Source organism: Chenopodium album, chromosome 1 (assembly GCF_948465745.1).
Source record: "Chenopodium album chromosome 1, dcCheAlbu1.1, whole genome shotgun sequence".
In the NCBI taxonomy this organism is placed as follows: Eukaryota; Viridiplantae; Streptophyta; class Magnoliopsida; order Caryophyllales; family Amaranthaceae; genus Chenopodium; species Chenopodium album.
This window is the reverse complement of record NC_137834.1, coordinates 24,106,072-24,115,600: the sequence shown is the minus strand read 5'-3', so window position 1 is coordinate 24,115,600 and position 9,529 is coordinate 24,106,072. Positions and strand designations below refer to the sequence as shown.

General features: G+C 34.5%; 1 long non-coding RNA gene across 1 annotated transcript; it reads right to left on the bottom strand.

Moving 5' to 3' along the window:
- Nucleotides 1-497: 497 nt before the first annotated feature.
- LOC145574354 (uncharacterized) lies at nt 498-4,505 on the bottom strand. Its single transcript, XR_014098052.1, has 8 exons — nt 4,110-4,505; nt 3,883-4,009; nt 3,022-3,081; nt 2,858-2,935; nt 2,685-2,742; nt 1,887-2,047; nt 1,541-1,582; nt 498-771 (listed from the first exon to the last, which is right to left on the bottom strand). It is a non-coding gene; the product is annotated as an uncharacterized LOC145574354 (long non-coding RNA).
- Between the last annotated feature and the right edge of the window lie 5,024 nt (nt 4,506-9,529).

The following is a 9,529-nucleotide window of genomic DNA, read 5'->3' as shown; positions in this document are numbered from 1 at the left end:
TTAAAGTACTTACTTCAATGCCTCGTATCTCTTTCTAATAACAAAGTACACGCGTTAGTAACTTCAAGGAAAATATTAAAACAAACAATTAAATTAAATAATCACTAGTGGAAAAAAGCCTATCTGTAACAGGCAAAAACATCCCATCCGTAACGGGCAATGACCGTTACGTATGCGGCCGTTACGAATAGAAAATGGTATTTGTAACGGGCACTTGCCCGTTACAAATAAGTTGTTATTTGTAACGGGCAAACAAGTGCCCGTTACGAATAACGAGGTTATTTGTAACGGACATTTGAAATGCCCGTTACGAATAACCCCGTTATTTGTAACGGGCATCCAAATGTCCGTTACGAATAACCCCGTTATTCGTAACAGAACATGTTTTGCCCGTTACGAATACTTATTTGTAACGGGCCTAAAATCTGCCCGTTACAAATAGTGTGTGATCTAATTAAAAAAAAAATCCAGCAAATGCTGGATTGCTTTGCACACTATTTTATCAATTAATAATGAGAGATATTTATATTTTACACAAATATAGTATAAATTAATATACAATCAACTAATATCTTGCAAACTCACAAATTGACTTAACACATCCTACCAAACCGGCATTGTTCATTTATCTAACTATAAACATTCAGAATTATAGCAAAACAAAATTGGAAACTCTGAACGACATCTCTTAGACAATGGCATTGGCAGCACTAGCAATCCTTGTCCACAACTCGGCACACTCCTTTGCAATGGGACCAGTAATAGCAGATCCTAAAACACAGAGAGATATGGATTAAGACGGGGATATATAAACAATTATATTGTAATCAGCAATAAGCAGAGAATTAAACTTCATATACAGTAAAACTGTTGGCATAATAAGCTTTTTATGTTCTGTTTGTTCAGAACACACCCACAGAGGTGAAGAAGTTTCTAATGCTTTACATCTCAGACAAATGTTATAAACATATACACTGAAATGCAGCCATGTCAAAATAACACAGAGTTCACACCTAAACACATCAACTCATCAGATGCTAGTCTCAAAACATGTGAAAAATGTTTTGCGGCAACACTAGTCAATAGACTTTTTTTCAGTTAGCAAAAATAGAAAAGGGTTTATTGTGTACAAGTCGAAAGCTGTAAGAAGCAACTTGTACAAAATTAATTCACAAGATTGTGTTGTGTTTTGGATCATAAATCAACAAAGCAGGAAATGGGATGTAGGGTGCAAAAGGTTCCATTGATAAATGTCAAGGGAAATCTTTGTAACAAAATTTTGATGACAAGGGAAGTTTACTTCACCTACCTACCCAGTCCTCACTAAAGATTTTTTTTTTTTTGAACCATTACATAAGTTGATATGCATGTCACACATTCCATATAAATTCAGGTAAATTCAGGTTTCATGGAAATTGAACAGTCTACCAAAATGCCATGAAATTCTAAGCTACCATGTCAAACTACTCCCGAACTAACAAAGGCTCAAATATAGTCACAAAGATCCCCCATAATGTTCAAAGTTGGTGCAATCACATACCTTTCATTTCACCCTTGGGGTTGACAATTACTCCAGCATTATCTGTAATAGAAACAAACATAACTGATTGTCAGCAAAAGGTAAAATTCAATTAAAAAAGATTTTTAAAAAGCAAATCAATGCATTCAAGAAATCTGATTTACATGAACAGGAACATCTAAAATTCATCGAGTCCCATAGGAAATAATGCCAATCAAACCCCTTTAGTGCTAAAAACATTCCTCAAACCAAAAATTTCAATATAATACTTCTATACTTCTATGAAGTGCAAGGATTAACATCGGTTATATGGGTATTCAATGCATCAGTAAATGAGATAGAATATGTCGGCCTTTGCTGCACCTGCCTTCAATTGAAAAAGATCATAATAGTGCTTCATGCCACTATCTACCAGAATCCGAAGTTCAACATCGGTTATATGGGTATTCAATGCATTTCTGAGTTCGCAAATCTGTTTATTCTGCTCCTCAACCCAATGTCCATACTTCATCTCAAATGTAACAATCCCTAAAAAGAAAAAAAACAATAATTAAAGAATGCATAAGTCTCATGTTTTAAAATTAAAGTAAGCTTAATAGGTATGCACTAAAAATAACCCCATATTGGTAAATCCGGATGAATGCATAGGATCTAGTAATGGAGATAGGAAATGAGATCAAGAGACACAATTTGGAGTCACAAGTTCCCAATAGTCTGACTCTTTTTTCTTTTTTTTTTTTGGCAGCAATATAGTCTGACTTTACTTTAGTATAGTTTCATAGTCTATCTCAATATCAATTAAAAATAAAAGGCTATACTTAGCACTCTGCTTACAACTTTCAAATGACTTAAATTGATCTTGTTTGAAAATAGATTGCTGATATATCAAGCTATGCAACTGTAGAATTCTACAATTCAAAATAAGAAGGCTATTATTCAAAAGACTCTTTACTCGTCTATTTTAATTTATTAAACCTTACTCCACTTAGCAGTTTTTTTATTTTTTAATTTTTTTAATGATTGAATGAGCAATACGTGCATTCTTAAAATAATGACTTAATTTGCAGCTATATATTACACAAACAACTAATTGAATTAGCAGTTTATCAAAAGACAGAAATTTTAAGTAGAAGAATGCTAGAAGCAGACATATTGGAAGGCAAACCTGAATTTACAGTTGCAGAGAAAGGAAGCGGGTCAATAACATTGCTCACAAGCGTAGCCTGGAATCAACCATTCAAGGATGTGTTTAGCATTTTGATTAAAGATGCAGTCTTTAGGAAACACATCTATAATAGATAAGAATGGCAATGAGAATTATGTCAATTATCATCATACCTGTTATCTCACTCGTTCAAGCTCTTGCTCCATTTGCATCAATTTTGAATGGCTCAACTCTAATGGCTGAATATAGACCTACAAATAACAAAGTTCCAAGAAGAATTATATCAGCAGAAAACAAGTACCACAACTCATTAAACTTGTAACACTTCACTTCCCACCTTTTTTCGCATACGACTTTTGCGAGCAGCCTCACAATTTTGTGCAAGACGTCTTTGTACCTAAAAAAAGGTAGACAAGCAAAGAAATTTTCAAAAGACTGGAGAAGAAAATACACATCAGCATCAAAATCATCTGTCTGGAAAAACACTCATTTTAGTGTCCAATCCATGATCTCCTCAGGGGCTAGTGAATGGCAACACATACAAATGCAACTAAAACATAACTAGTGTCACATAAAGAAATCGAGTATTATTCGATAGCAACAAGATGAAATATGTAATCACAATTTGCAACAATCTAGGATAAGACTAAGTGAGGCTTCGCCTTAAAGCCAATTGGCAACAGATAAAGTAACTTCCTAGAAGTGGAAAATGGTACTTTGCTCTATTTCCTAATGTGGAACAGCACTCAAGTGCATATATGGGGTTCAATTGTTCAAAAACTCCAAATGGCAATACAAATAAAAAGGGATTTAGCCCCCAAGGGAACACATACTCTGTAAAGAACATATGTACATCATAGTGAAATTTATACTTATTAAGATTAGTTAATCAAATTTCAAAAGAAAAAAAAAACATATATTCCATAAAACTTCAAATAAAGATCAAATTGTACTGGCTAAAATGATAATTGCTGAGTAAAATTGGCAGAAACTAAAGCAAGTCAAGCAATTAAGATCAAATTTGACACTATAAAATTAATAATTACAAAAAAAATGTAAATTAGCATATAATAAGCTGGAAACAAGATCAAATTCAGCATTTTACAACATTGCAGCATCAAATTTGAGAAATTAACAAGGCCAAACAAAATGATAATATACAGAAATTAAAACAGAAGTGAGAAACAAAAAAACGTACCGGATTTTAACGGGACTAATTCTGCTGGCGGCGAGTGATGCCGGTGATAAGATCTTGGCCGCATTTTGCAAATGATTTTAAATTATCGACAACCGAAGCAACTAGGTCCATTTAGAAAACCCTAACCCTAAAATAATAGGATTTGAAGAGTGGATCGCGAGTAAAAATGGAGTAATTTTTCGAACAATATTACATAAATTAAACCCAAAAAAATCAAGGCATTTAACCTGAATTATTGGACCAAAACGCAAAGCTAAAGAGCCCAAAAACCTTGTCATCAAATTTCTGATTTTTGAATCAATAATTGATTCAAGTTTGTTGTTGTTGTTGTATTTGGTTCAAATTGACGTTGGCGGCGACGGTGGTTGTGGGCAATCGATGCTTGCTCCGGATCTAACCCCACCCAGAAGTTGCTGACGCTTCTTCGCCTCAGACAACGTCTCATTGGCCTCGATCTCCCTAATATTCTTGAGCAAATCACTCGTGAGTTTTAGCTATTGACAATTTTTGGTTTGAGTAGAGAGAGTGAGTGATTTGAGGAGAGAGAAAGAGCAGATGAGTGAGGAAGAAGAGAGATGCGGAAAGAGAGAGTGGTTTGAGGAGAGAGAAAGAGAAGAGGAGTGAGGAAGAAATGCGGCTGGGAAAGTGGGAACAGATCGAACATTTAACCCTAGAGAGTTATTTAGTTGTAACGGGCTTTATATTTGTCCGTTAAAATTAATAACTATTCGTAACGAACATTTATTTGCCCGTTACAATTATTAATTGTTCGTAACAGACATTAGTTTGCCCGTTACGAATAAGTTTTTCCGTAACGATAAAAAATTTTGCCCGTTACAATTACTCTTTTGTAACGGATTTTATCATGCCCGTTACAAATAGGGTGTTACAAATGACAATTTTTTCACTAGTGAATTGAAATAGGAATTTGGGACCAAACCCTCAGAAATTATCAACCTTTCACATCTTGGGCGAAGGCAACTTCGAACTTTGTTAGGTGTTTCTAGAACTAATGTATGAGGAATTTTGAGAGAGGGAAGGTTTAGAAAAAGAAGAGAGAGAAGGAAAGCTTCTAGCTTTTAGAGAGAGAGAGAGAGATGATTGTTGTTAATGATTAAAAACGGGGAGTTACGACCCCTATTTATAGAAAAATAGCACGGAAACGATAGAAAAGAGTTCGAGTCCTATTTGAAAAAAAAGATCTTCTGTCGCCAACGACTGGAGCAGCGCCAGACGACAAGCTCGTCGCTAGGCGACAGACCTGTCGTTTGGCGATAGGACAACTTTTTGCGGATTTTTTTTATCATATCTTTGATCCAGAAGCCCAAATAAGTCATATAATATGTCGTTGGAAAGATCTTGAAGTCTATTTTCCAACCCAATCGGAATCAGATTAAAATATTTTGTAGATAAAAAATATATGGCCGAAATAGTGGAAGGGTGTCAGTTTTGGATAGAGTTTCGTATTCCATTCATATCTTTTTCGTTATTGCTCGAAATTAATAATATAATATATCATTGGAAAGATAATTTCAATATCTATCTAACCATATAAGATTTGTATAAATATTATGAGTCACAAAAATAATATCTGATTGTCTTTGAACATCTTTAAATTCGAATAGAATTAGGATTTATAAAAAGAAAAGTTTTATTCAATTTCAAACTCTTTGATTTTATCTTTTCAAAAAGGATAATTAAGAACTTTTAGAAACTTATGGAAGTTTCTAATTAATCCCTTATTAGTTTAGGAATATTTTTAAACCTTTGGACCCTCCACATGATCATTAGGTCGGAGGTAAAATCCGGTTTGGGCCCAGTTTAGTATTTTGGCCATAACTTCCTCATTATTCATCGGAATTGGGCTTATAAAATATCATTGGAAAGGTTTTTTCAAGCCCCATCCAAATAATATTGGACCCATATCATGGACCAAACTAAATTGGAATGCACGTTTTTCATAAATTGGGTAAGAAAAGAAATATTTATCAAAAACGGAAAGAAGAGATATTTTAATAAAAACATCCTTATCACTAGACTTTTCACACTTTCACTTTGTTTGATAATCAAATGACATGAAAGGTATTCATCACTGGGTTTGTTTTTGGGGAGATACATTTGGGTGTCTACAGAAGCCCCCACTTTGACTGAGTTTGGAGAAACACAAGTTTTGAAAACAAAAGTCATAGTAACGATAGGGACGGAGAATGATTCAGAACTTTCTGCAATCCTAAAGAATTCTTGTAATGCCGATACCTGCAAACTAGCGTTAGTCAAAATAGATAAAAGTGTTAAGAAACGCGTATCTTGCACTGTCGAGCACACGTCTCTGAGGGTAATCGATTTGTTGCTGCATTTGTTGTTGTGACAACCTTCCACAAGCTAGGGAATGCCATCTTGCTGTTTTGATGTTGTGGTCGTGCTTTGCCGCTGTTGATGTTCGGTCGTATCTGAACAAAAGAGCTTCAATTCCTTTTTTAGGATTGTTCACTCGTCTCTGAACAATCACTACAAATATAAAAGCTTTTTAGCAACTAAGTTTGGCAATAGATTTTTAAAATGTTGCTAAATAGCAACGAAAATAATTTTTTTTTATTGCCTAATTAAAAGCGACATTTTATTCTTTAGAATTTAATAATTAGTGGCTACATGTTTTTGATTTGTTGTTGTTTAAAACAAATTGTCTTGCTAGTTGTTACTAAATGGAATCATATTTTTGTCTTATTTCCATATTGCAAAAAACTTATGGCAACTGATATTTTATTTGTATTGATTTAGAAACAAAAAAGACAATAAATTTTTAAATTGTTTCCATTAGAAACAAGTCGTCTAAACTATTGTTGTTAGATGATAACGTATTTTTATTTGTTGCCAATTACCATCGTAATTAATGACAACAAAATTTTTATTTGTTGCCATTAGAGATACTCTTTATATTATTTGTTGCTATAGTGACATCAAATTCTAGTTATTGCCATTGGGAACAAGTCGTGTTACAGTTTGTTGTTAATTTAGAGACAATCTTCTTATTACTTGTTGCGATAATGACATAAAATAGAGACGGATTTCAATTTCGTCTCTAGTTTAAGGACGAATTTTTTATTCCATCCCTAATTTAGAGACATATTTTTCAATTTCGTCTCTAATATTTCCTTCACTTACTAGCAATTATATGCATATAAGTAAAGAAAAAGTATTTGATATAGTTGGTAAGAATTTCACCTTGTGACTTTGAGGTCACAGGTTCGACTCTTACCAACTGCGATTCTTGAGAGTGGGGATTCACAGTGCCTTACATGCAAATCCGAGTCAAGTCGAGTTAAATTGACCTGAGTGAGGTTGCAGATTGGTAATGGATTGGGTTGAACCGAATAGCGAATAGGGATCGGGATTCTGTCTCGTAGTGTTGATAGCAACTAATATTAATGATTTGTTTCTATTTTTAGGTATCAAAATTAATAATTTGTTTCAATTTTTAGGAACCAACATTAATGATTTGTTGCTATTTTTAGGAATCAACATTAGTAATTTGTTGCTACTTTAACAACAAATAATGGTAATCTGTTGCCAAAGTTGGCAACGCATGCATGCACCAAGACATCAACCATCATGGAAACTATATTTGAATGCATGAAATATTGCAACAAAATTGTTTTGCAACTGCTAGCCAAAATCCCATGGCAACAAGCCTTTTAGCAACAACAAATTTTCGATTCCAATATGTTGCTAACTAGAGTTGGCAACAGATTTTTGGTGAATAGCAACAAATTTGAGTTGTTGCTATATTTACTTAATTTTGTAGTGAATGGAGATTTTGGAAGAAATATTCACACGTCTCTGAACAAAAGAGCTTTAATAGGATGCCCACGCGTCTCTGAGCAAAAGAGATTTTTGATATGCCCACGCGTCTCTGAACAAAAGGGCTTTAATAGGATATGCCCACGCGTCTCTGAGCAAAAGAGCTTTTTGATATGTCCACGCGTCTCTGAACAAAAGAGCCTGAAAGGATTGTCCACGCGTCTCTGAACAATAAATCTTTGAATGATATGCCCACATATCTTTGACCAAAAGATCTTTTTGATATGTCCACGCGTCTTTGAATAAAAGTGCTTGAAAGGATTGTCAAAGCGTCTCTGAACAATAGAGCTTTGATACTTGAATGTTTGTTGCAATCATTCGGTTGGCTGCGAACAGGAGCTTTGCTGAATGGTTGTATCTTGGAAAAAATCAAAAGATTGCAAAAGACTTTGCTGGTGTTTTTCTTAGGGTTGACCTAAGGCTTGATTTTTTTTCTTAGGGTTGACCTAAGGTGATTGATTGACTTGAGGCTGACTCAATGTGATTGACTGACTTGAGGTTGACCCAAGGTGAATTGACACGTGTGACTCATGACTCGTGTGTGCATTGTATTGTGATGTGCTTGACTCAAAATGCGAAAAAGCAAAATTTCAAAAATTTTCCGTCATTTTTGTGGAAGGTACTGACTTTCTCCCGAAAGAGAAGGACTCGAAAAAGAATCGAAGTGTTTGATGGTGCATGTTGAATGAGCTTAATCTGTTAACGTTGTCGTCTCTCATAGTACAAGGATTGTAACATCTTAGACTATCCTAGTTGACTTAATAATGAAAGTATTTAGGTAACTTAGGTGCGGAGGCTAAGTACTTCATACTTTGTGATGCAATGATGATTGATGTTGATATGACAAGGCATGCTTCAGCGTTGTGTTAAGATTTCATGACAAAGGGTTCCTAAGGGAAGTATATTTGGTCATGTGATGTGTGTGATAGTGATCGACACTTAAGTTAGGCCGCAAGGGCTAAGTGTGCAAAAATATATTGAAAAGAGTTAAATAGTGGTTACTCTTAGGCTGGGTAAGCTAATAACATAAGGATCAAGCCCCCAAGTCTAGCTCTAAATGAATAGGGATGAGCATTGGAGGTCCTTTGATATGATCAATTATGAAAGTAAATATGAATGCATTTTTATTATGACTATACCTCGATGTGAGGTTGCCTACGTATCCGTTAGGAATCAGGCCGAACGTAACTCTAGCCGAACCTCGCACAAGTATGTGTATACATCAAAGAGGTCTTTTAAGGGTTGTAATGTGGCTATGCTAAAGGTTGAAGAAGAAGGGGATAAAGGCTCTAGACCCTAGATAAGCCCCCAAGTTGTGCAACCTTGCTTTTGAATCTTTGTATTATTATGCTTGAAGTTTCTCACTTTTGAGCTCTTTATTTTTTATTTATTTATTTATTTTTATTTTTGCTCTCTTTTTTTGCTTTTTCATTTTTTTATTTTGAACCTTTTTTTAATAAGTGTGGGCAATCCCGATCATGCGGTCTATCACTCACTTGGCAGGCACGGTACCGAGCACTCGATAAGAGACGCAATCTGAGACGTGTTTATATCAAAGACATGTTCATATCAATGACATTGGAACACTTGCCCTTTTGTACACTTTTATTGTTTTTTTAAATTTTTATTTTATTCCTTTGAAATCACTCAAGCTTTTGTGAAATTGAAATTTGCATAAGTTGCACACCATCCCATCCCAAGGTTAGGTAGATGTGGGTTGACAAAAAGAAAGGCCTATTGTTAGGTGAGGCTCAAAGTGGTTTATCAAAAAAAGATTGTATATTTGAAA